A 27,195-nucleotide genomic window follows, 5' to 3' on the forward strand; every position below is an offset into this window, starting at 1 on the left:
GAATCCTTCCCTGAAGGCATTAGAAGTGTAGGCTATCGCGGAGGCGGAACGTGGACGATAAGCAGCTCACACAAGTAAAAAATAGAAGGGTGTCCCAGGTTTTCACATGTAGAAATGCTAGTTTTTGTCATTTTCTACTTTCATGGTAAATTTTATTATAGGCATGAAGGCAAAAGGAGGAAAGAGACCCGCTTGGAATATCTGGAATGTATCACGTACCATGTGCATACGGTAAACTTTGTGTTGGAATGACTCGACGATCAATCAACACCAGGATCACGGAACATAAACGACATTGCAGGTTGGGGCAGGAGGAGAAATCGGCCATGGAAGAGCACACGCTGTGTAAGACCGACCACATAGTAAAATTCACCGACACGGAAGTTCTTGCAGTAGAGAAGAGCTACCATACCCGCTTGTTCAGAGGAGGTACAGAAATACACATAGAGGAGAACAGCTTCAACAAGAAAGAAGAAAGCCTCAAGGTAAACAGATCTTGGCTTCCCGTGCTGCAGCGAACAGCCGTTGCAGGTAGCAAGAGGAGAACCGCATCGGAAGTGACCGCGGAGAAGCCTTTGGAGTTTGGCGCGCCAGGTACATATAGTGAGCCACGCACGAGCTGCATATCGACCTGCTCTTTATCAGTAAAGCTATCCATATTGCGCCGTATCACTTTTATCACACCACTAACACTGCTCGAAAATCACACCCTATACAGAACCGAGCGGTACTGAATGCAAACTTGAGCGCCAAGAGTAACATGAGCTTTGCTGTTGTAAATATCAAGTACTGTCAGTAATTGGAACATGCTTGTTTCGAAATAAGACATGCTGTTGACATTTGGCCTGTTGTACAAATGTTTTTGTTGCAGTACAAAATAATTGTGTGAATAAATGAAATGAAATGCACCTACTAGATAAAGAGCAATCATAGACCACGGGTACCTTATACTAAAATAGAAGAAATCTCTGAACAACGTAAGAAAATTTGTTCGGGTTCACTCTGTATATATCTAAATTTGTCACACTTTTATATACTTGAAGGGGTCAGCAGATTTTTCGTTCATCACGTTCAAATCTGTTATGTCGTATCCCTACCAGCCTTTCCAGTGAAACTGTGTATCGGTTTTATCTGGCAATTTTATAAGTACTTCTGCATTCCAGCACCCATCGTTGTCCAGCCTGGCGAATGACCATTGTCAGTGTTTAATGACCTCGGTGTCAACGATTCATTGAACTCCGACATTCGTGTTTTGTCTTTCATGGGTTTATCAGAAACTTTCATCCCGTTGTTATTTGCTCTAATTCACGATACATTTGTATTGTTTTAATGTTATGAAACAAAGCTGTTATCGAATTTTTACACTTTATTCTTGTTCGAGTTATTTGTAGTAAAAAATTGTCTGTTCAAGTATAATACGCACATGTATAAAGTTTTAACATTTTTTTAAATGCATTACACTCAACTACGTCGTCTTTCATTCTTGCACTGATATTCTAATGTTTTATTATCTTATCACCTAATACATCCAGCTTTCTCGATAGCATGTTGCATATACCAGTGTTTGTCCATCCCTACACTTTCCTTCTAGTATTCCTATTCTTGGATGCAGAAACAAGTGTTTAACCAAAAAATTGTCTTTCCTAGCCTATTTTTTCCCAGATCTTCACTTCGTACTTTAACTGCTCTCTTAATTTTTAAAATTTTTCTATAAATATGATTTAGAATATTCCCATTGAGTCCTTCTTTGGGATTTTAACGAACTTACTCCAGTACACTGTTGTTCCAGATGCTCCTGGATACGTTTCTTCATGTCAAAGTCTTATTAAACTTTTTTCCTCGACAGATTTCTTCGCCCGTGCCAGTCAACTTCCTTGGTCTGGCCATCATTTCTTATTTGCATCATAGATAGCAGTACTCTCCCTTTTTTTCTGGTACTACTGTGTCTTTCGCAGTTTTATCTCACGCAGGAGGTTAAACTCCTCCCTAACCTTCTTGATCATTTTCTACTTTAAGTTGCATATCATTACCTTGTATTCGGTGCTAAGTTTGTTTTACTCTATTGATATAGGAGTCCATTGCCCGCAGTGGATACTAGCTTCGCGTTCCTGCAATCAAAATTTCAAACGGAATGTAGGGCGGCGATGCACAGGTCCACAAAATATTGATCAGATTTTCTCGGTGTGACTGATTAATGTTGTGGTTCCGGTTATATAACCAAGTTGTTGTTAACAATTTTCCAACTTGGAGACGCAACGGTTGTTAACCCGGCATACAACGAACAGCCATTAACGTCTCCAAGAATTGCGGGATTTGATTAATAATGGACACAATATCCATTATGAAAGTAGTTTAACTGTAAAGTATTCTGTGAAAACTGGAGCTCAGGAGGTAGAATAGTTTTTGGGTATTTTTATCTTTGATAGTGAATTATAAAATATATATTGTCTGATTAACGGCGTATATCAAGATGTACAGCCAAGTTGGTGTTTCAATTTTTTGCAGAATATCTCGACGAACGACCCAATCCTTCTCTTCAGGTACTGTGAGTTTTGCTGTTATGAGCACTCGCTGCCTGGACTTCAACCAGAATATGAACTACTATTGGTCCCTCACTGCTGTTTATACAGTGAGTAACGTTAACATTCGGACACTAAAAGAGTTTTATTTTTTAGCATCACAACTGTATTCTTGACAAAACAAAAATACAAAATATAATCAAGTATTATATTAAGGTATGTGTTCAGTAAATATTAACATGAACTATTTTTACACAACTTATAATAGTTGTTAAATAATGCGATTTAAATAGAACTCTTTTCGATTTTCATGTTACTTTGGTGTTCGGACAACTGGCAGTATCGTACTTGCTTTGCTCGTTCACGCGAAGTTATATACTTCGACTTAGTAGTCACTGTCTGTTTGTGGTGTGGTCGACTGTTCAGACGGTATAACGCAGCACAAAACTACTACTAGTCTTGAGATACGAAAACTTTTGATCTTCCATAATGTGAAATCGTATAGACAAAATGATGTCCTGCTCAACATCAGTAAGCAGGCCGCGATGTCAAAGCGGTTCTAGTCGCTTCAGTCCGGAACCGCGCGACTGCTACGGTCGCAGGTTCGAATCCTGCCTCGGACATGGATATGTGTTGTCCTTAGGTTAGTTAGCTTTACGTAATTCAAAGTTCTAGGAGACTGATGACCTCAGATTTTAAGTCACATAGTGATCAGAGGCATTTGAACCGTCAACATCAATAAGAGTACTGTGGCAGATATCGTCAGACAATTCAAAAACGAGGACCGTGTAGACTCTATACTTCAAAAGGATCAACCTATGAAGGTGGATGGACTGACAAGAGGAATTTAGTAGTGAATAGAATTAGCAAGTGAACTTTTAAACGGGCCTGGCAGGAAATTATATTTTAGAACGATCCGCAGAACATAGAAAGATAGTAGCTAGTGTAGAAGAGTGGCTAGGACGAAACCATAGGTCAATGAACACGAGATTGGACTTCGCTAAAGAGTTCATTACGAAGGGGAGAACATGATGGGACGACGTCACTTTTAATGACAAAATTAAGTTTAATATTTTTGAGGTGCATGGACGAAGGATGGTTCGGCTAAAGAAGAATGAAGAATTTAGCCACAAATGTTAAGCCGACTGCAAAGCATGGAGGTGACAGTGTTCTTGTCTGGGGCTACGTATCCACATTTGACATTTGGACCGGGCGAATTAGTGTTCATCAATAGTATTACGGACAAAAATTTCTATATGATTTAATTAAAAACGGTTCACGCAAAAGTGCTGAAAATGGAGATATCAAGAACTTCAGTTTTTACCAGAACAATGACGCAAAATAAAAGGGTTCACACTGTGCAGGAATATTTGTTCTAAAATTTCCCGAAAGTCTTACAACCACTACCTCAATCACCAGGCCTCAGTCCTATTGAGAACGTGTGAAGATAACTAGAGAGAAGTATTAGAAAAACCCCAATATCTTCCAAAGAAGCTTTGAAGCATCAGTTAAAAAAAGAATGGGACGGTGTATGTAATGAGTATTAAAAAAAAAAAAAAACGTTAGCAGTATGCTGCAGCGTTTGGAAGAAGTAACACACAACAGAACGGCTATCCGACAACGTAATGAAATGTATATTTTCCACATAAATTGGTCTTGAAATAATTAACTCCGGCAAGTGTCCGAATATTAAAGTAACGTGAAAATAGGACTGCGTTTTATTTAAATCCTAGTACTAAAGAACTTTTGTGAGTCATGCTAATAAAGTTTGTGCTTTTACTTACAAGACACGTAAATTAATATAATATGTGGTTAGGTTTCTTGTTTGTTTTGGCAACGGCCATGCCGCAGTGGATACACCGGTTCCCGTGAGATCACCGAAGTTAAGCTCTGTCGGGCGTGGTCGGCACTTGGATGGGTGACCATCCAGGCCGCTATGCGCTGTTGCCATATTTCGCGGTACACTCAGCCTCGTGATGGCAATTGCGGAGCTACTCGACCGAATAGTAGCGGCTTCGGTCAAGAATACCATCATAACGACCGGGAGAGCGGAGTACTGACCCCATGCCCCTCCTATCCGCATCCTCCACTGAGGATGACACGGCGGTCGGATGGTGCCGGTAGGCCACTCATCGCCTGAAGACGGAGTGCTTTTTACTTTTTTGTTTTGTTCAGAACGAAGTTATGATTGTACAAAATAAAAACTCCATAGTGTACTAATATTAACGTTACTCACAGTAGCTGATTGTGAATACCGCTCTCGACGTATACTATACCATTTGACGCTCTTCTGTTTATGAGAAACCGTTTTGATATTCTTTAAAACCACATTGTCTTACCATTTCCGAGCTCTGCTGGATGGAAAGGCTAGCGGGGTCTTAATAAACTGAGTGCTGAACCCCAAGCTTCTTAAAATTGTTTATTAGACTTTATAACATCTTAATGATCCTGTCCTAAAAACATGGTGTTTGTGTTGCGAAACTGGCCTCGTCGTACTTCATTGAACGATCATATATGATTATATGCGGGACGGAGCTCAGAGACAGTTGATTTGCTTGGTTTTTTAGCCTAGTATGTCGCTCATATTCCTACCCTTACTGGCTTCGAATGCGATACTCACTCGCCTTTCGGAGACGTACAGAGGTTGGATAAAAATACGGAAACACTAAAAACGCAACACATTACCATGCCTGGCACGGAATAGGAAACTTGTAGGCATTCAGAATTGCTTGAGGTCGTCTTGGAATGGATCAACACTGGTCCTGTATTGTTTCCCTACAAAACAGTAGGAAGTTCAGGTAAGAACCATGGAGGTGGATAACGACCATGTGCCCTACTCTCCAAAGTACACCATAAAGGCTCAGTAATATTGAGCTCAATAATACTGACATCCGGTGACTTTGGTGGCCAGGAGGGATGCGACAATTCAGCCTTGTGCTCACAAAATCTGTGCTGCGCGAATTGTGTGACCAAGGGCTCTGTCGTCTTGAAACAGAGTCACCGTTACGAAACAAAAATTATACTACTTGTTGGGCCTGATCAGACAGGTTGGATAAACAAACCTTCGCAAATTTGCGCATTGCAGAGTACCTATAGGGCCCATGGAATACCTTGATATGGCTTCCCAAATAATTTCCGAGTCCCGGCCATGTTTTATACTTGGGACATAAACTCCGCAGGAAGTTGACACCTCTGTGAAATAAGACACATCCGACCAGATGGCCTTTTCCACTGTTCCACAGTACAGGTTTTATGACTACGGTCCATTGTTTGTCCTGTTAAGAGCGCTTGTATCACTGATGAACAGTTTTGGATTTCCGCCTCGTCCTGCAATTCCCTGCTTATGGAGCTTCCATCGTGTTGTTTTGGTGCTGACAGAGTTCGCGAGCGCGTTATTCCGTTCTGCAGTGACTCTTACAGATGCCGTCCTCTTACTTTTCGTCACAGTCCTCTTCAATGACCGTCCGTCATTTTGCAAACACTTCCGTCCACGTTGTAACTTAGGGGATGATGTTTTACCGCTTTCCCTGTAAGCGGCATAAACATTTCCTGAAAAACCAAAAATTTCAGCTCCTTTGGTTACGGAGACACCCATCACACGAATAATAATTTGCCCACGTTCGAACTCGCTTAGTTCCGAAACAATGCACTCGCAGCAACACAGAACACGACTGACGGTTACACTTACATCTACCTCTACGACTACATGCACATCTACGTGATTAATCTGCTAATCACAATAAAGTGCCTGGCATAGTGTTCAATGAACGACTTTCAAGCTGTCTCTCTACCAATCCACTCTCGAACGGCGCGCAGGGGAAACGAGCAACTAATTTTTTCTGTGCGAGCCCTGATTTCTCTTACTTTATCGTGGTGATCATTTCTCCCTACTTAGGCGGGTGCCAACAGAAAGTTTTCGCAATTGCAGGAGAAAACTGGTGATTGAAATTTCATGAGAGGACCCCGTCGCAACGAAAAACGCCTTGTTTTAATGATCGCAACTCCAATTCACTTTTCATGTCTGTGGCACTATCTCCCTCATTTCGCTATAATACAAAACGAGCTACCCTTCTTTGAGCTTTTTCGGTTCATCCGTCAGTCCTACCTGATGCGGATCCGACAGCACACAGCAGTACTCCAGAATAGGACGGACAAGCGTGGTGTAAGTAGACGTGTTGCACCTTCTAAGTATTCCGCCAATGAATGTAAGTCTTTGGTCTGTTCTACCCACTACATTACCTATGTCACCGATCCAATTTAGGTTATTTGTAATTGTAATCCCTAAGTATTTAGTTTAATTTGCAGCCGTCAGGTTTGTGCGACTTATTACGGAATCTAAATTTAGCGTTTCTGTATTCAGTGTCAATAGCCACTTTTCGCACCACACAGATACCTTATCTAAATCATTTTGCCATTTGTTTTGGTCATCTGATGACTTTACAACACGGCAAAGGACAGCACCCTCTGCAAACAATCTAAGAGAGCTACTCAGATTGTCTCCTCTGTCGTTAATATAGATCAAATGGTTCAAATGGCTCTGAGCACTATGGGACTTAACAGCTGTGGTCATCAGTCCCCTAGAACGTAGAACTACTTAAACCTAACTAACCTAAGGACATCACACACATACATGCCCGAGGCATAATATAGATCAGGAGAAATATAGCACCTATAACACTTTCTTGGGGAACGCTGGATATTACATATTTTTTACTCTATGACTTTCCGTCCATTACTACGAACTGTGACCTTTCCGACAGGAAATCACGAATCAAGTCGCACGACTGATGCAATATTCCATAGGCACGAAGTTTGGTTTAGAAGACGCTTGTGAGGAACGGCGTGGAAAGCCTCCTGGAAGTCTGAAAACATATGGAATCAATTTTTCATTCCGTGTGGTCACACCACAAACGTTTCGTTCACGTATCGACAGGAAGACCTCGAGTTGAACTTGGCAGATTCTAGTACATTTGCTTCAAAGTTTTAGATCCGCCACAACAGGTGATAATGAGCTACCCATGGTCACACCATCAATATACCCATACACCCTGAATATCCGGAGGCACAACATTAATGATAAAAAACAGTCTTCTTTGTGTTGAAACTGTTCATCTGTGAATTCTCGCCGCAGATGAAACACGAAAAAGCGTTGTATGGACTAAGACTGGTATCTGGATCAAATTACAGTAACGGAAATGATATCGTCGTTTCCAGTGGGTATAAACTGTATATAATATATAGGTAAATGGGCGTAGATGAGATAGGAGATCATGCGAGAAGCGTTTTACAAAGCTCTGAAAGATCAAAGTTGAAACAAAGTCCCGGGAGTAGACGATATTACTTTAGAACTGCTGAAAACCTTGGGAGAGCCAGCCAAGACAAAGCTCTTACCTCTGGTGTGCAAGATGTACGAGACAGGTGAAATACCCTCCGACTTCACTAGGAAAGTAATAATTCCAATTTCAAGGGAAGCAGTTACTGAGACGCCTAAAAATTACAGAATTATCCGTTTAATAAATCACGGTTGCAAAATATTATCACGAATTCCTTAAAGAAGAATGGAAAATTGTGGTATAAGGCAACCTCTGAGCAGATCAGTTTGGATTCTGGGGAAATGGAACACGAGAGGCAATACTGACCCTACGGCTTATCTTAGAAGATAAGTTAAGGAAAGACAAATCTCATTTATAGCATTTGTAGAGTTAGAGATAGCTTTTGGCAATGCTGACTGAAATACTCTCTTTGAAATTCTGAAGATATCAGGGGCAAAATACAGGGAGCAAAAGCCCATTTATAACTTGTACAGAAAACATATTGCAGTCATAAGAGTCGCGGGGCATGAAAGGGAGGTAGTGTTTGAGAAGGTTAGATTAGATTAAAATGTTCAAATGTGTGTGAAATCTTATGGGACTTAACTGCTAAGGGCATTATCCTAAATTATGCTAAGGACAAACACACACACCTCTGCCCGAGGGAAGACTCGAACCTCTGCCGGGACCAGCCGCACAGTGCATGACTGCTGCGCTTTACACAGCTCGACTAATCCCGCGCGGCTTAGATTAGGTTAATTTAGGTCAGATTAGATTAGGTTAGAGTAACCTATCCCCGATATTTTTCAATCTGTACAATGAATGGCTAGTAAACGAAATAAAAGAAAAATTTGGAGTAGGAATTAAAGCCCAGGAAGAAGAAATAAAAACTTTGAGGTGTGTCGACGACATTGTAATTCTGTCAGAGACAGCAAAGGACTAAAGCTGTTGAATGAGAATGTCTTGGAAGGAGAACATAAGATTAACATCAACAAAAGCAAATCCAGAACAATGGAACGTAGTCGAATTAAATCAGGTAATGGCGGGAAACGTAGATTAGGAAGCGAGACACTTAAAGTGGTAGATGAGTTTTGCTATTTGGGAAGCAAAATACCGCATGATTTCCGATGTAGAGAGGATATCAAATGTAGAGCGGCAATGGCAAGAACTGAAGAAGAGAAATTTATTATCATTTAATACAGATTTAAGTGTTGGGAATTGTTTTCTGGAAATATTTGTCTCGACTGTAACACCGTATGGAAATGAAACATGGACGATAAACAGTTTAGACAAGACGAGAAAAGAAGCTTTCCAAATTAGCTGCTACAGAAGAATGTTGAAGATGAGATGGGTCGATCACGTAACTAATGAGGAATTACTGAATAGAACTGGGGAGACAAGAAATTTGTGGCACAACTTGACCAAAAGTAGGGATCTGTTGGTAGGACACATTCTGAGACGTGAAGGGATCACCAGTTTAATATTGGAGGGAAGTGTAGGGGGTAAAAATTGAGAGGGAGACCAAGAGATGAGTACAACAAGCAGATACAGAAGGATATACGTTGCACTAGTTATCGGAGATGAGGAGGCTCGCAAAGGATAGAGCAGCATGGAGAGCTGTATCAAACTAGTCTTGAGACTGAAGACTGAAGACCACAACAGCGACATTTTTTTTACCCTCCAGCCTCTTTCGGAATGATTTGTAAAAGCCAATGCGTCATTAAACGGAATTCCATCTCTGGATTTTTGTGTCACAGCTGTGAATATCTAAGTCGTGTCTAAATGATTCTATGAGCGACAGCACTACAAAAACAATAAACAGTAAACAAGGAAACTAAAAAGAAGCCGTCAGTCATGTAGTCTTGTCAGCAGTAGATAAAGGATGGAGTGAAGTCAGCAAACGAATGTTTTACAGAGTTGAGTAGTGACTTTAGCGTAGCTAACAGCAAAATTCTGTTTTAATCAATGACCACTTCCGCAGTCGCTTATTGAGTCGTGCGAATAACGAAATGTAATTTGGCAGTGGGCAGGATACACTGTATTGCGTTTTAGTATTAATTACATGTTACGTTATGTGATTACACAACGGCGCAGCGCTGTTGCATGCGAACACAAAACGTAGCGGTATATTGCAGTCGAGCCAGTAAAGGCGAACTGCGCTTCTGATCTGGAACAACGCAGTGGATGATGCAGACTCAGCCGGAGGGTAGTGCACTAGTTCTGAAAGCCTTGCATTGCTATCAGTATGATTGCTGCTTCCACACCGACATTGTCCGTGGAAGTGTATATATATAAAACATTGTTGTTCTAATAAAATGAGAAGGATAACTTTAATTAAATCAAATTACCTTTTTTTATCAGGAAGAAAATTTCAATATTGTTTCTACTCTTTTCAAATAAGGGTAATTTCCTTTTTCAGAAAAATTGTTGGACAGCGAGTTTTAAAAGTCTGAAGTGTCACGCTGTCGTTTCTGATTCAACGTGGGCCATGACCAACGGGTTCATACACTGAAGCGCCAAAAAACTGGTACAGGCATACCATTCAAATACAGAGATATGTAAACAGGCAGAATACACACTGTGGACGGCAACGCCTGTATGAGACAACAAATGTCTGGCGCAGTTGTTAGAGTTGTTACTGCTGCTATAATGGCAGGTTATCAAGATTTAAGTGAGTTTAAACGTGTATGTTCCTGTACGACCATTTCACGAGTTTACCGTGAATATCAGGAATCTAGTAAAACATTAAATCTTCGACAGCGTTGCTGGCGGAAAAATATCCTGCAAGAACGGGAACAACGGCGACTGTAGAGAATCACTCAACGTGATAGAAGTGCAACCCTTCTGAAAATTGCTGCAGATATCAATGCTGGATCATCAATAAGTGACAGCGTGCAAACCATTCAACGAAACATCGTCGATATGAGCTTACGTGTACCCTTGATGACTGAACGACACAAAGTTTTACGCCTCGCCTTGGTCCGTCAACATTGACATTAGACGGTTGATGACTGGAAAGATGTGGCCTAGTCGGACGAGTCTCGTTTCCAATTGTATCGAGCGGATGGGCGTGTACGGGTATGGAGACAACCTCTTGAATCCACGGATCCTGCATATCAGCAGGGGACTGTTTAAGCTGGTGGAGGCTCTGTAATGGTGTGGGGCGTGGGCAGTTTGAGTGATATAATCTCCTGAGACATCTAGACACGACTCTGACAGGTGACACGTACGTAAGCATCCTGTCTGATCACCTGAGTCCATTTATGTCCATTGTGCATTCCGATGGACTTGGGCATTTCCTGCAGCACAGTGCGACACCTCACAAGTCCAGTATAGCTGCATAGTGGCTCCAGGAACACTCTTCTGAATTTAAACACTTCCCCTGGCTAACAAACTCTCCAGAGCCAGACATGAACGTTATTGAGGATATCTGGGATGCCTTTCAACGTGCTGTTCAGAAGAGATCTGCACCCCGTGGTGTTCTTACGGATTTATGAACATTCCTGCAGGATTCATGGAGTCTGTTCCCTCCAGCAGTACTGCAGACGTTAGTCGAGCCCATGTCACGTCGCGTTGCGGCACACTTAAGCGTGCCCAACGGGGCCGTACAGTTTCTCTGGCTCCTCACTATATTTGCGCAGTGTTACACTACAAATTTTCGTGGCTTTCTAAGTCTGCTACGCTATAGCGGAGTAGCAGATGGAATATGTTTAAAAGCATTTCTTGTTGGTACCAATACTACTTCGCAATTATTAACTACATCATATAGAATATAATAAAGGTATCAAAAATTAGCAGATAAAGTGCGAAAGTCTACGATTTTAATTTTCAGCGATACACTTTTCACACCAACATACAATGAGCCCTACCTCTGTTTATTTTGTGGCATTTAACTGAGCCACCATTAATAGAAACCGAAATCCACAACAGCTGTGGATATACTTATCAATAGGGGTGTAAGTACACAGTTTCTACCGTTTGTTTATTATCAACGTTCAGCACCATGTTTCTGACCACTGCAGAATTGCTAGCATCGATTTTGACATCATACATTACTCAAAATGAAAGTGCAGCGCCATCTGACGTGAGACACCTGCTATTTCTTTTGTAACAGCGCTTTCTGACGTTATTCTATTAGTATCAACCGAGCTATACATAATAATTACAAAAAATCTTCCAATTCAAATTATCTTCCATGTAATTCCTTAGTAAACAGAAGTACAATTTTCTAGAACCATAATAAATATTTAGTCCCTCAAATATTGCCAGTTCAGCTGACATAAAAATCGTGTTAATAATATATTGAACAAAGTATGTAGACATAAGAATACAATGGCTAAAACATGACAAAACACAAATTGGTACGAAAAAGACAGACCATACATTTAATCAAATGATTGTGTTTCATTAGGAGAGTAAAAATCTGGAATCGAATTTTGCCCAGACAAAGTATTTTGACACGTATCGACACATTTTTATCGATGTTTTAATTCCGTAATATCGATTAGAACTTTGTCTTTTTTTTTAACTATTCTTCTGAATCGTGGTCTGTTGACTTCATATTTCGACTGGTACCGTATATATTTGCTTCAAAATGTTTGTTGAAGTAAGTGACAAAAAATAAGTTCAGCAGTGCTCTTCTATCAAGTTTGGTGGGATTAGTCTTTGGAAATGTCCCTCACGAATCCTATTACGTCACTGGATGGGCGTGACTTTCAATGAATGTTAGGTAAAATTTCAAGAAAAGAAACTGAAAGAAAAAACCTAAATCACTCAATCACAGCTATTAGAGTAAATATAAGAAACACGACTCATATGGAAATATATACCGATTATTACAAGCAGTTTAACGCTGTAGTCAAAAGTGTTTTATGCAACATCAGAATCAAGTTTTATTACGTGAAAATTTAGGTTACGAAGTACAAAGAGTCTTCAGTGTAAAGAAATCGGTAAAATGTGGATCGAGTAGTTACACCCAATCTTATAACGATAAAAAGAACGGAGAACTGACTAGAGTTTAACAAAAGAAATATATAGATTTTTGTTCTTGTAACGACACACATTCAGTTAGGAAAGCTCAATTTTTCACATATAAGTGAAACTTAAGAGGGTCAAAAGATTCTATTGCAGCCAGGACTAATAAAAACGCAGGTATTTTTAAAAGAAACCAACCCAGTGGGTAAAATTGTGTTTTTATGGATTTTGTCGATTTTTTATTTTTCTCGAAATGACGGTTAAATAGTTCAGTTAAATTTGTATGGTGAATTTATTCAAAGCGCTGACGCATTCTTACAAATACTTCATTTTCGCCTAATTTCTTCCGCTGCCAACACTGCCTTCATTGGAGGAATCTTCTCTACCTATAGGCTTGTTTGGTCAAAATTAAGAAATAATTTAGGAGAGAAAAGATCCGAGAAGTTAGCGAATATCTATAATTTTTGCATGCTTCCAAAGAGTAGTAAATTGTGCTCTACAGTCTATACGATTCTACATAAAGTTTTTTCTAAAAATGCAAATGTTATTTAGGTATGTTTCTTATATTGTAAGAAAATTTGAAGTACAATATCATAGACACATATTGTTCTGACACTAAATAGTTACCTTCACTAAATAAGATGGCTCTTTACACTTTGTGTAAGGCTAACTATGTTAAGTTCTGAATGTTAATGACATTTACGTAATTAAATATAGTTTACTTTTTTGGCTTTTGGAGGTTTTTTAAATGAGATTTTTAAAGAAACGAACATTGTTTTCTTGAGTCGATTCCAATTACAACAACCCTAATTGAAGTGTAGTATAGTTTATATTCACTTCTATTTACATTTATTTGATGAAAATGTGATCAGAGAGGAACAATCTGTTGGTTAGAATTATTTAATTAAAATTCGTTATCATGGTAAATGTACAATGTTTTTCTCAGGACCTGTATATAGATGCATCAATTATTTTCGAATTTTCGGTTTCTATCTTGTTCCGTTACTGTTACATTATCCGACACCATCAAATGCGTATAAACTGAGACGAGGTCCAGAATAAGATGTTTAAACTTAGAATGGTTAATTTCGATAAAGCTACTAGAGCAGTTTCGAAAAGTGCTGCTTAAGAAATTCAGTTATATGTTTTTGATGGGAGGCCTCACTATTTTAATAAAACCCTTCACAACAGTATTATATATTTATTTTTAACTGCACAACCTGTTTCGGTATATTATCTCATTTTGAAATGGTCGTGTATCAGACGGCCTCATTTGAATTGGGTCAAAACTTGTTAAAGTCTAAAGAGAAGACATAATTTCACAACAGATTTTCATTGTGAATGCTGCAGAACTGTCCTTATGTCTTCAATTTCTAATATATAACACTACATAAACGTTGTTCATGGTTTTACAAATTGAATCTGAAGATGAGCTACATGATACTTTTCGCCGTCTTCAAGTAAGACGAACTTATTTATTAGTTCAGCAAATGTGATCCGTGCAACGATGTATATACCAGATTAAAATAACAACACAATTTGCATGAACAGTCATCTTGTTCATTACATTTCGGATGCACGACAGATCATTCAAATCTTAAGACAGTCAGTTCAACTAAATACATAGGGATTACAATTACGAACAACGCGAACTGGAACGATCACATAGCTAATGTTGTGGGGGAGGCGAACCAAAGACTGTTTCATTTGAAGATTGCAACTAATACATTCAAAGAGAGTGCCCACAATAATATTGTCTGTCTTCTGCTACAGTATTGCTGTGCTGTATGGGATCCTTATCGGGTAGGATTGAAAGAGGACATCGAAAAAGTTCAAAGAAGGGCAGCTCGTTTTGTATTATCACGAAGTAGTGGAGGCAGCGTCAGGGATATGATGCGGGAGTTTGGGAGGTAGTCATTGCAAGAAAGGTAGTTTTAATTGCGGCAAGATATTTCATGAAATTTCAGACAGCAACTTTCCCCTCCGAATGCGAAAATATTCTGTTCTTTTGCTACCCACCTACACAGGTGAAAATAATCATCCTAATAAAATAAGAGAAATCGGAGCTCGTTCGGAAAGGTTTAAGTGCTCGTTTTTCCTACGCACTGCTCGGTAGTAGAAAGGTAGAAAAATGGTGTGAAAGTGGTTCGACGAACCCTCCGCAAGGTACTTAATTGTGAATTGCCGAATAGAATTGTAGACGTGGACACAGATGCACCAACACATTTTTCATTACACCATACCTCGCCTTTGCTTTCACACTGAATCTTGTCACCAAATTTCGCTGATATTGGAACAACTTATTCAATATTGCAGAGTTCACAAGAAGTATCACTATCTTCACTTCTTTCTTTGGAGGGTTCTAATGAACCTGACTCTGATGATTTGTCTTGTAGGTAGTCTCTTCTTAACGCGGTATTTCTTCTCACTGTGTGGCTGAGGAGACATTTTCCTTCCTTTTCCCACTCTTTTGTGGATTTAGTTTATGTTTCCTTGGGCTGTAAAAACTAATACGGTAGAGTTTTCTGCCTAAAGATTATAGTGTAGACGTTCTTGGAGACAAAAAATGTCGTGTAATGATTTGGAAGATTATGGCGAGCCATTATTGTCATCTATAGTACCATCGTGATGTGACAAAGGCTTAAGTTCAATTTCCTTTGGTGTATTTCTTTTGGCTCGATCATACACTAGTCAGCGACAGTTCATGTTGAGTCACTGCATTTTTATTCAGTGGAAGAAAGCCTGTTGGATGAAATTCATTTGGTGCAATTGCTGATGTTGTCGCTTTCGTGCACACAAACTTTAAAACTTCTCCAAATCTGAATTTATGGAATAAATTTCTTTAGCTGGGGTTACGAGCCATACGTTACAACACTTGCATATTGAGATTTATGCATCATTCCAAAGACTCTTAACTGTGAAGATGGAGTGAGTTCAAGTGTTAAGGGATACACTATATGGAAAGGAAAAAAGGAAAAAAAGAAAAAAGAAAAAAAGAAAAAAAGACTCACGAGAGAGGAGCTATTCAAATTGGTTACAAATCAATGTTCATACAGGCATCAACAAAAATGCAAAAGTCTAAACTTTGGCGGTCGATCGATAAGATGAATGTGACGCTCAGCACAATTTCAAAACGCTATTGGCAAGGATAATAAAAAGGGGATATGTCGATACTAGAGCATACAGTATTCGCGAACTTCATTCGCCCATTTAGTTGGACAGTAACTATACCTTGCACATAGGTGCGTGAACAATATACGCAGATGTCAGGATTTCAGAGAAGACATGTAATTGGCCTGGGCTCAAAGAAGGCGGTCGGAGTAACTGGCGAACCTCTTCACATTTGAATAGGAGCAATTCCACTATTCGACGATGTTGACAGGTTGACAGGAATGGGTGAACCATGGCGAACACGGTAAGAAAGAAGCTGGCGACATAGGGAGACGACAGAACATGAGGACCGAGCAGTCGTCAGAGAGGCACTCAGAGCCCCGGATTCATCATTATTAAGCTGGTGCTTCAGTGGCCACAAGGACCATTAATAGACGGCTCACAGAAAGGGGGCCGAGCTCACAATTCCCCTTGCGCCAACTGTCGTTGACTACTGCACACCAACAAGCCCGTTTGCCGTGGTGTCGGGCAAATTCAGCCTTTAATCTCACTGTCTGGAGTAGAATTGTCTTCAGTGACGAGTTCCGCTTCGAACTGAGATTAATTGACCAGTGACGACGTGCCTGGAAAGGTCCCGGTTAGTGGTGGGATACCAACCTGATTGTCACCCTCCACACTACCCGACAACCAAGAACAATGCTGTAGGGAAACATTTTATTTTATAGCAGAGCCCCTTTTGTTGGCATCTGCTGTTTCTTTACAGCACTGCGATGCGTCGACGATATTCTACGCCTCGTTTTGTTGCCCTGAATGGCAAGCCATCCTGGGCTGTAATTTCAGTGACTTAATACCCTTCCGCAAACGGTGAGAGTTTCTACTGCTTGTCTTCGTGCATACCAAACCCCATCTTGACAGCAACGTCTCCGGATCTCTCCTTAGAAGAGAACGTTCGGAGTATTGGGGGAGGGACCGCCACGCACCGTCAGGATTTTGACGATCTAACGCTCCCTTTCGACAGAATTTGGTACGACATCTAACAAGTCTGTCAATCAATGCCAAGCCGAATAACTGCTTGAATAACGATCAGGGGAGTACCAACGCGTTACTGACTTGTTCAATTCTTTGTGCAGCTCTTTCACTTTAATCAATCATCCAATGTTTCTGAAATTATAACCATTTCTTTGTCTCTACATTATAACATCCCAGCTTCCTCAACCAAATTATAACGTTCCAGGACTTTCTGCACCAAATTATAACATTTCAGCTCCTCAACACCAAATTAAAACGTTGCATTAGGAGGTGTCTGCTTCGTGCAAAAGGTCTTGAGTTCATATTGACGACAACAAGTAATTCATCATTACAGACGTTTATTTACAAAACAGAACTGACAGACTTCACAGACTCAACAACTGACTCTCCGAGCTAACCGCACTGCATATCTGAACTGAACTGGCAACTGACAACTCCTAGGTGTATTAATATCTTTCCAAACAATGAGAGTCTTTGACAATGTTTTGTTTACAATACGATAGCAAACCACGACTTAAAACTAAATTAGACATTACAGAATTTTAGTACAGATTAAAGTAAGTAAAAGGATCAGTACATATAAATTCTTACAAGCATAATTTCCAAATAGATTTTATAACATTTTTCTACCAGCTTCTGGATAACCTTCACCAGATTTGTACCGATGTTTCCAGAAATATCTTGACATTTGATTCTGGATATTTCTTGAGTGATTTAGAACAACTATCTATATGTAAAATGATTTAAATCGTGTTTCAAAACGCAAACAAATCTTTTTAGCAATATTTCTTGATACAAATCGTCTTTCGAAATTAGATTATGAAACAGTTTTCACAAGTTTTCGTATTTTTGCGATCACCATACAGAACCTCTCCATAGAAAGTTCCAGAAGTGTGCATTAAACGTTCACTCACATACCCCCTCTTTAGCTGGTGAGTTTTCAAAAGTATCCCGTCCACATTATACGAAATAATTTAGCTCAAAACTGATAATTTATACAATTAATCAGAGCTACAGCAAACAGTGAGTCTTTCTTTTACAAAATGAAATATAATTACAAAAATGAATGAAAATAGGTTACTAACACTAATATATATTTACATTAATTCTATTTTTGTTCTTTCTGTGCAAAATGTCCTAATATTGACACAGTACAATATTTAAACATCACCAAAATTTCCCTTTACATTTTGCATATCTGTATCGACATCCCCTAAAAGTCTACAGTATCGAATACTTCAATATGTCCCGATATGTCCTGTAATGTTACAACATCTACATCACATCTATCAATTTCCGTCGCCTTCAGATAATTCTTTCGTGGTGTACCGTTTTCAGGGTGGTCCATTTATAGTGACCGGGCCAAATGTCTCACGAAATAAGCATCAAACGAAAAAACTACATACAACGAAACTCGTCTAGCTTGAAGGGGGAAACCAGACTGCGCTATACCCCCATTTTGTTTATTACATATTCGTGTAGTACGTAAAGAAATATCAATGTTTTAGTTGGAACACTTTTTTCGCTTTGTGATAGACGGCGCTGTAATAGTCACAAACGTGTAAATACGTGGTATCACGTAACATTCCGCCAGTGCTTCGTGATACATTACCCATGTTAAAATGGACAATTTACCAATTGCGGAAAAGGTCGATATCGTGTTGATGTATGGCTATTGTGATCAAAATGTCCCACGGGCGTGTGCCATGTATGCTGCTCGGTATCCTGGACGACATCATCCAAGTGTCCGGACCGTTCGCCGGATAGTTACGTTATTTAAGGAAACAGTAACCGTTCATCCACGTGTGAAGCGTCAACCACGACCTGCAACAAATGATGATGCCCAAGTAGGTGTTTTAGCTGCTGTCGCGGCTAATCCGTACATCAGTAGTAGACAAATTACGCGAGAATCGGGAATCTCAAAAACGTCGGTGTCGAGAATGCTACATCAACATCGAATTTACTCGTACCATACTTCTATGCACCAGAAATTGCATGGCGACGGCTTTGAACGTCGTGTACAGTTCTGCCACTGGGCACAAGAGAAATTACGGGACGATGACAGATTTTTTGCACGCGTTCTATTTAGCGACGAAGTGTCATTCACTAACAGCGGTAACGTAAACCGGCATAATATGCACTATTGGGCAACGGAAAATCCACGATGGCTGCGACAAATGGAACATCAGCGACCTTGACGGGTTAATGTATGGTGCATCATTATGGGAGGAAGAATAATTGGCCCCCATTTTATCGATGGCAATCTAAATGGCGCAATGTGTGCTGATTTCCTATGTAATGTTCTACCAATGTTACTACAAGATGTTTCACTGCGTGACATAATGGCGATGTACTTCCAACATGATGGATGTCCGGCACATAGCTCGCGTGCGGTTGAAGCGGTACTGAATAGCATATTTCATGACAGGTGGATTGGTCGTCGAAGCACCATACCATGGGCCGCACGTTCACCGGATCTGACGTCCCCGGATTTCTTTCTGTGGAGAAAGTTGAAGGATATTTGCTATCTTGATCCACCGACAACGCCTGACAACATGCGTCAGCGCATCGTCAATGCATGTGCGAACATTGCGAAAGGCGAGAGGTGAACTGCTCGCTGTTGAGAGGAATGTCGTTACACGTATTGCCAAATGCACTGAGGTTGACGTACATCATTTTGAGCATTTATTGCATTAATGTGGTATTTACAGGTAATCACGCTGTAACATCATGCATTCTCAGAAATGATAAGTTCACAAAGGTACATGTATCACATTGGAACAACCGAAATAAAAAGTTCAAACGTACCTACGTCCTGTATTTTAATTTAAAAAACCTACCTGTTACCAACTGTTCGTCTGAAATTGTGAGCCATATGTTTGTAACTATCACAGCGCCATCTATCATAAAAAGAAAAAAATGGTGCAACTAAAACATTCATTTTTCTTTACGTGCTACACGAATATGTAATAAAAATAGGGGTACCTATGTAAAAAAAAACGCACTTCATATCCGTTTGACCTATGGCAGTGCCATCTAGCGGATCAACCATAGCGCCATCTGGTTTCCCCCTTCAAGCTAGACAAGCTTCGTTGTTTGTAGTTTTTTCGTTGGACGCTTATTTCGTGAGATATTTGGCTCAGTCAGGATCAATGGACCACCCAGTATATATATATATATATATATATATATATATATATATATATATATATATATATATATATATATATGTGTGTGTGTGTGTGTGTGTGCGTCTCATATTAAATGATGTCATCATTTGATTAAGAGAACGTTTTAACACAATAAACGTTAGACATTGAATAAATTTATAATTTAACCTCTGAATTATCATTTGGCCATCTGTTACCACGTACTGTGCCATGAAGAAAAAATCTGATTCTACATACAAATCCATTTAGTGTTTTTTGTGCATTTTATATAATATATGAAGTTCATTGATCATTCACGCTTTCATGGAATGGATGGTCAGTGCCTTTGTGCGGGTGGTCATTGCTGATTTAGAATAATTTTCTGTGAGGTATGTTTCTTGTCCTTTTTTTGTAAGGTTCTTCGACTTTGGCTACATAAAGGACTTTTGCACATACTACACACTATCATGTCAATGCCTGGTTGACACGCACAGTTAAATGTTACAAAAAAGTGACTACAACAGTGTTGTGTACATAGTTATACGTAGTCAGCGCGTACCCAACTTTCCCACTAGAGTGCGCCCCGCTAAGCACAACAGTGCAGGTACAGCACTCATCTGTCTCCGCACTACGCGATGGCGCTGCCATAGAGACGGACCAAATTCTGCTTCCGCCGATCTGCGTATTAACATGTAACGCAGCCAATGAGATTGCTGCTAACGTAGAACCTTTATCCTCACAGATCACACTCGCGCAGTGATACATGAACGCGCAAGGTATTATAACGATTGTACAGACCTCCGATTAGTGAGTCTGCAGCAGTCTGCATTAGTCTGCAGCAGTCTGTACCAGTCTATAGTCAAGTTACAGTCTGCGCCTAATACGATTACCATATTCCTGTACATACCCATGAAGATAAATGTATAGACACTTTTGTCAAGTATCAGAGATTTATGCGAGAATGAGATTAACGTACCAATACCAAAGGAACTTCAGATTGTCAATTGTAAATAGCATCCAGAACCAAGTTAAGTAATTTGTGTGCTTGTTATTATTTTAATAAATGTGTGTGAAAATTAATGAAGTTCTGTTTAAAGTTGGTCACCGGCAATCTGCTACTCTAAGCATGCAAGTGGCATTTCTATCGTCTGACCTAACGGCAGAAGATAAACACGCCACGATAAGACCACGAGGCATATTGCTGACACTTGCCTACTTCGTTAGAGCGACAAGTCAAATAATCAGATCGTGTGTGTACTGAAGGTCTTACAGTACACACACTACAAACAGTATAAATTGTTTCATAAATTTACAATGCCATCTCAAACCTCAACCATTTACGTATAGCTTCTATAAATTTAAGTGGTAGTTTGTTGATCTTCGTCGCCCCTTTTGGGTTACTAGTGAAGAGTGTACATCGTCGTAGTATGTTTTAGTGGCTCAAAAGGATCTGTCTAATGGCTGCTGGCAGCGAGTTACGCTGCTTGGTTGTCATCAATATTTTCCCCGATAATATGGAGTGCTTGTAAAGTTTTGAGAGACGCAAGACCATCCACAAGTCAGATGCTGTGCTCAGGAAACTGGAGAGATTGAAAATGTTTCAGCCTTTTTAGGAATGCGCAATTAATTCACCTAGATTTGTCATTGTTACCAAGGACCCATTTGTAAACCATCACGAAGTTCAGGTAATCATTTTTTGTCTTTAAGTATAACTAGAGGGGGATAAAAGTTGTTGTAGCACTAGCATAAGTTAAGATAGTGACATATTCCTGTCTCTACACAAATATGATCGTAAACAGGTTTGATTCTTGTTCCAGTAAAACTTTTCTTGTGTGCTTGTTGTCATTTGAAAACCTGACTCATCAGAATATAAATCAGCTTAGGTTTTTTCAATGAATCAACGTCCTCCGTAGTATTCCTCGACAAGGATAAGAATTCAGCCACATACGCTTCATTAAGACTACTACATCTCGCTAGGCAAAGCCTTTCTAATTTTCTCGAAGACTCGACAAGGATAAGAATTCAGCCACATACGCTTCATTAAGACTACTACATCTCGCTAGGGAAAGTCTTTCTAATTTTCTCGAAGACAAATTTGTTTTCGTTATAACCATTCTTTATGTGCCATTTTGTAGGTGCCTGTAAAGGAAGCTTTGTTTTGTTGAATTCTGTGAACTCGAAGGTAGGACTTCTTACATTATGCTTATAAAAATCATTGTAATGATAGTCCTCCACAGCTGCTTTTTTATATCTTTTGTTTTTAATTCTACCGGTTTCGAGCATGGCTCATTCTCAAGCGTCACGCAGTAGTATCGGAAATTCTATTTTTACATATCTAAAAAATAGTATGTACAATACTACTGCCTACTGCCTGAAAAAGAGGCATGCTCGAAACCGCTAGCATTAAATAAAATAGATACAAAAAAGGTGATCTCGTGTTACAATCTACTTTATACAGTTTGTAGCTGCAGAATAGCATATAAAAAAATATTAAATGCGTATAACTTCAGGATCCTTCAAATGAAGAGTTTTATCTTTCTCCTTAGTAAACGTTGTTTGACCTTTCCTGGAGAATCTTTTCCACTCTGTATTTTCGTTTGTTGGCAGAAATGCGGCACCCAAGATAATTTCGCTGCGTGGCGCAGACTTCTGTCCTCACGGTAAACTTTAATTGTATTTTGTATACCATTCCCGCCCTCCCCCCTCCCCCAAAGAAGTTTCTCTTTTACATTTTTCCATCTGCAGTACAAAACGTACACAAATTAATAATTGTAACAAACTGAACTAAAAAATATTTACCTTTTTCACCCGCATTATACTAACACTGTTAAAAGGAAATACAAAATAATTGTGTCATTAAGTTGGTAGTCGTGCCCGAGCGTACGAACGTGTCGGTAACGCCGTAATCTCTTCTTCTCCGGTATATAAACTTCCTGTGTGACGAATACTTAATAAAGTAATAAACGAATTATCAGAGACGTATTAACTTGAATCCAGTTCTTTTTTATGAAGTAGAATAATTTCAGAACTTGACAAAAACACTGCACTCCGGCACAAACTTCACCGCAGCTATTGGCAAACTATCTTACACATTGAGTTCCAACAGCCACGGCGATGCAGCAGTTCTTTACAATTCGTATGAGACACTCAAGAGGAAGTTCGTGAAATCGACCAGATTATCCTCCCGATCCGATTTTAACAGTCTTCTCTTAGTCAAAGACAAATTATGGTATTGCGCATTGCGCATTGCAATAGGATACTCGTGATTTATATTATTTTTCATATTTGCGAAGAAACATTCAAAAACTATCAGGCAATTTATCAATAGGACTCATACTAACCTCGAAATCTTCGAATACAAAAAGAGAAACAGACAGACGTTCTCTGTTTAGCTGCTGAGAGTCTGTCCTTATACTTAGTGTTACGCCGTGGTAGACACAGATTTATCTGCCTTATTCTGCACGGCATCATCTGTCATTTTTAGGCCCCTGGGGGTCCGAAAATAAACTGGCTTTTCAGTGGTATAATCGATTCTATACATACGAGCTATTGACTATATCACTAGTCTACATGACTGCCCTCCAGCTCACTGTAAAATGTTTTGCAGAGATTCCACAGAACCACTTTCAGATTATTTATTTATTGATTTGTCCTTGAACAGCGCGTGGTAGAAATGAACACCTAAATATTTCTGTGTGATACCTTAATTCTCTTAATTTACTATGATGATCGTGTCCCCTATGTAGAACGGAGTCAATAAAATAGTTTGTCATTAGCAGATAATTGTTTTTCCGATTACTACCCGAACTCGTTTATTCGATCCATGACACTCTCTTCCCTGTATCGTGATAATAAGAAGCGAACTGCCCTTTGAAGTTTTTCGATATCCTCCGTCAGTTCTATCTGGTAAAGATCCGATATCACACAGCAATACTAGTGCAGTGTATGCGCTCTCCTTAGTAAATTTGTTGCACCTGCTAATTATTCTGTAAATAAAACGCAGTATTTGCTTGGACTTCTCCCACAACATTTTTTTGTGCTGGTTACACTTCAGGTTGTTCGTAACTGTAGTCAAAAATGGTTCAAGTGGCTCTGAGCACTATGGGACTTAACTGCTGTGGTCATCAGTCCCCTATAACTTACAACTACTTAAACCTAACTAACCTAAGGACATCACACACATCCATGCCCGAGGCAGGATTCGAACCTGCGACCGTAGCAGTCCCACGGTTCCGGACTGAGCGCCTAGAACCGCGAGACCACCGCGGCCGGCCACAACTGTAATCCATAGCTATTTAGTTGAATCGACAACCTTTAAATATGTGTGATTTTTCGTAGAGCTAAAATTTAACAGAAGTATTCATTTGGCTGACATGAAACTTTCCGTTGTTCAGGATCAGTTACCACTTTTCAAACTATGCAGATACCTTGTTGAAATTATTTTGTAATTGGTTTTGATCTTCTCATGACTTTACTCGGCGGTAGGTGCTGTGAATAGGTCTAATCTAAAAGAAACGAAGAAATGAAGCACTCGGAGTGAAAGGAAGGAGACTTCCTTCTGGCAGAGGGCAAAGCACTGCAGCAAAGTTCACGACCGTCTCTGAAATATTTATCTGGCCTCCCTCTTTCTTGAGAAGAACCGTGTCTGCCCGTAGAGAATGGCATAGCCGCCGCCTCCGCCTACGGCTTCCGAGAAGCAGCTGCCCATGGCGCGTAGTGCTGTGGTTTCGACGGACCCCTGTTTGACTCATACCTTCCAGGCACGGCATAGCTAACCAGGTCGATATGAACGTGGCTGTGCATTCATGTCTTTACGACGGCTGGCATAAAGCATATTTTGCATTTCAATTAGAGCGGCCCTTTCAATATTCGTACTTTTCCCGGCAACAACTAACTTCTGAAGCCGCTACGTGACTCACAAAGGTGGACAGAATGTCTTCAGATGTTCCGGACCTTTTCATTTCTTCTTTTGGATCATCTGAAAAGTCTTTTGTGCGATAAATGGTCGAGATGTTACTGAAAAAAAAAGACTCTTTTACAAGCGAGTTGTGAGACAGGTTGCCATTTTTTGGCTTATCTTGATTGCCAACTATCTCCACATGAAAGATAGCCTTGCCGGCCGCTGTGACCGAGCGGTTCTAGGTGCTTCAGCCCGAAACCGCGCTGCTGCTACGGTCGCTGGTTCGAATCCTGCCTCGGGCATGGATGTGTGTGATGTCCTTAGGTTAGTTAGGCTTAAGTAGTTGTAAGTCTAGGGGACTGATGACCTCAGATGTTAAGTCCCATAGTGCTTAGAGCCCTCATGTCATCCTTCATACAATGGAATCTGTCATCAGTATCTTCGTGAAAATTAATGATTATCAGTTGGGAGGAGTTTAAGTAAATTATTCCGAAAATACTTCCGTATCTCACGAACAATATTATTTAATTTCGGATCTTCTCTCGTTTCGGAAGAAATAGAAATACTTTGTTCTAATTTTAGCAATATATAACTAATAAATTACCTGTTACACAGAATCACGTTTGTAACCCTGGGAAAAAAAAACACAGCGCACCACGAAGGAATTATACGAATGAGAGGGAAAACGATAGGTGTGATGTGCACGTACAGACAGAAAAGTGATTAGAATTATTTAGAAGAAAGAGCTTCACAAATTGAGCAAGTCAATAACGCTTCGGTCCATCTCCAGCACTGACACACGCAGTTATTCATCTTGGCATTGATCGATACACTTGTTTGAAGTCCTTCTGACGGATATCGTGCCAAATTCTGCCCAACTGGCGCGTCAGATCATCAAAGCGCTAGCTGGTTGGAGGGCCGTGACCATAATGCTCCAAACGTACCCAATTGTGTTGAGGTCCAGCGATCTTGATGGTCATCGTTGGGTCTGCAAACATGAAGACAAGAAGCAGAAACTGTCGCCGCGTGGGGGCAGATATCATCTTCATGAAAAGTAAGCCCAGGACGGCTTGCCATAAAGGCCAATTAAAGATGGCGTGAAATATCGTCCACGTCGCGCTGTGCTGTTAGAATGTGATGACAACCCTAAGGGTCCTGTTACGAAATGAAATAGCACTCCAGATCATCACTCCTGCATGTTGGCCTCGCTCATGGGGGCTAAATTCAAAGCGGACCTCATCACTGACGACAATTCCACTCCAGTGAATCAGATTCAAGGACGAAGACGTGTCTGGAGATGCCCCAAACAGCGGTGAGATACCTGACTGTCGCCCGCCATACGGCCCTATAGCCGAGAGTGATGGTCTGAGATGCCTTTTCTTTTCACAGAAGGACCCCTTCGGTTGCCGTCTGTGGCACTCTTACAGCAAAGCGGTACGCCGACGTTTACATAAGTCAAAATGTTATTGTCTTGCTCAGTTTGTGAAACTGCTTCTATTGAGATACCTGAGCTTCTCCTGGCGTAAACTATGTTCAAAGTACTTACGGGCATTCAGCCAGGTTGAATTTTCGACAACTGCTGATATTTCGGCGGATGCACACTCCGCCATTTTCAAGGCTTAACTGCAACGACCAGACGAAGTGCAGAAAACACGAGAGCTCGGTTCTGCGAGTCTAACAGAAAAGATAACACACACCTAAACAAAAGCCACCAAAGATGAACGAAGTCAGAGCTATCGATAGTAAGAAACTATGGACTGGTAGTTGAGGAAACGTTAACTCTGTCCCTGCTCTTTCACTTGTTAAAAAACATAGGGACAGAGTTAACGTTTCCTCAACTACCAGTCCATAGTTTCTTGCTATCGATAGCTCTGACTTCGTTCATCTTTGGTGGCTTTTGTTTAGGTGTGTGTTATCTTTTCTGTTAGACTCGCAGAACCGAGCTCTCGTGTTTTCTGCACTTCGTCTGGTCGTTGCAGTTAAGCCTTGAAAATGGCGGAGTGTGCATCCGCCGAAATATCGGCCGTTGTCGAAAATTCAACCTGGCTGAATGCCCGTAAGTACTTTGAACATAGTTTACGCCAGGAGAAGCTCAGGTATCACATTGTTTACCTCTACGGGGAGGAAATGTATCGGTGTTTACGTAAGTTGGATAAACTTCGTAGCTGTCGTGTCAGACTGCAATGTGCCTTGTCGTTCTTATT

General features: G+C 40.2%; 1 protein-coding gene and 1 pseudogene across 1 annotated transcript in view; one reads left to right on the forward strand and one right to left on the reverse strand.

Annotated features, from left to right (window-relative positions):
• LOC126272910 (GTP-binding protein REM 1-like) overlaps positions 1–27,195 on the reverse strand; it is a 750,201-nt gene that overhangs the window by 393,276 nt on the left and 329,730 nt on the right. The window lies entirely within an intron of this gene.
• LOC126274407 (5S ribosomal RNA) lies at positions 4,352–4,469 on the forward strand (annotated as a pseudogene).

The sequence above is a fragment of the Schistocerca gregaria genome, chromosome 5, assembly GCF_023897955.1.
Source record: "Schistocerca gregaria isolate iqSchGreg1 chromosome 5, iqSchGreg1.2, whole genome shotgun sequence".
NCBI lineage: Eukaryota > Metazoa > Arthropoda > Insecta > Orthoptera > Acrididae > Schistocerca > Schistocerca gregaria.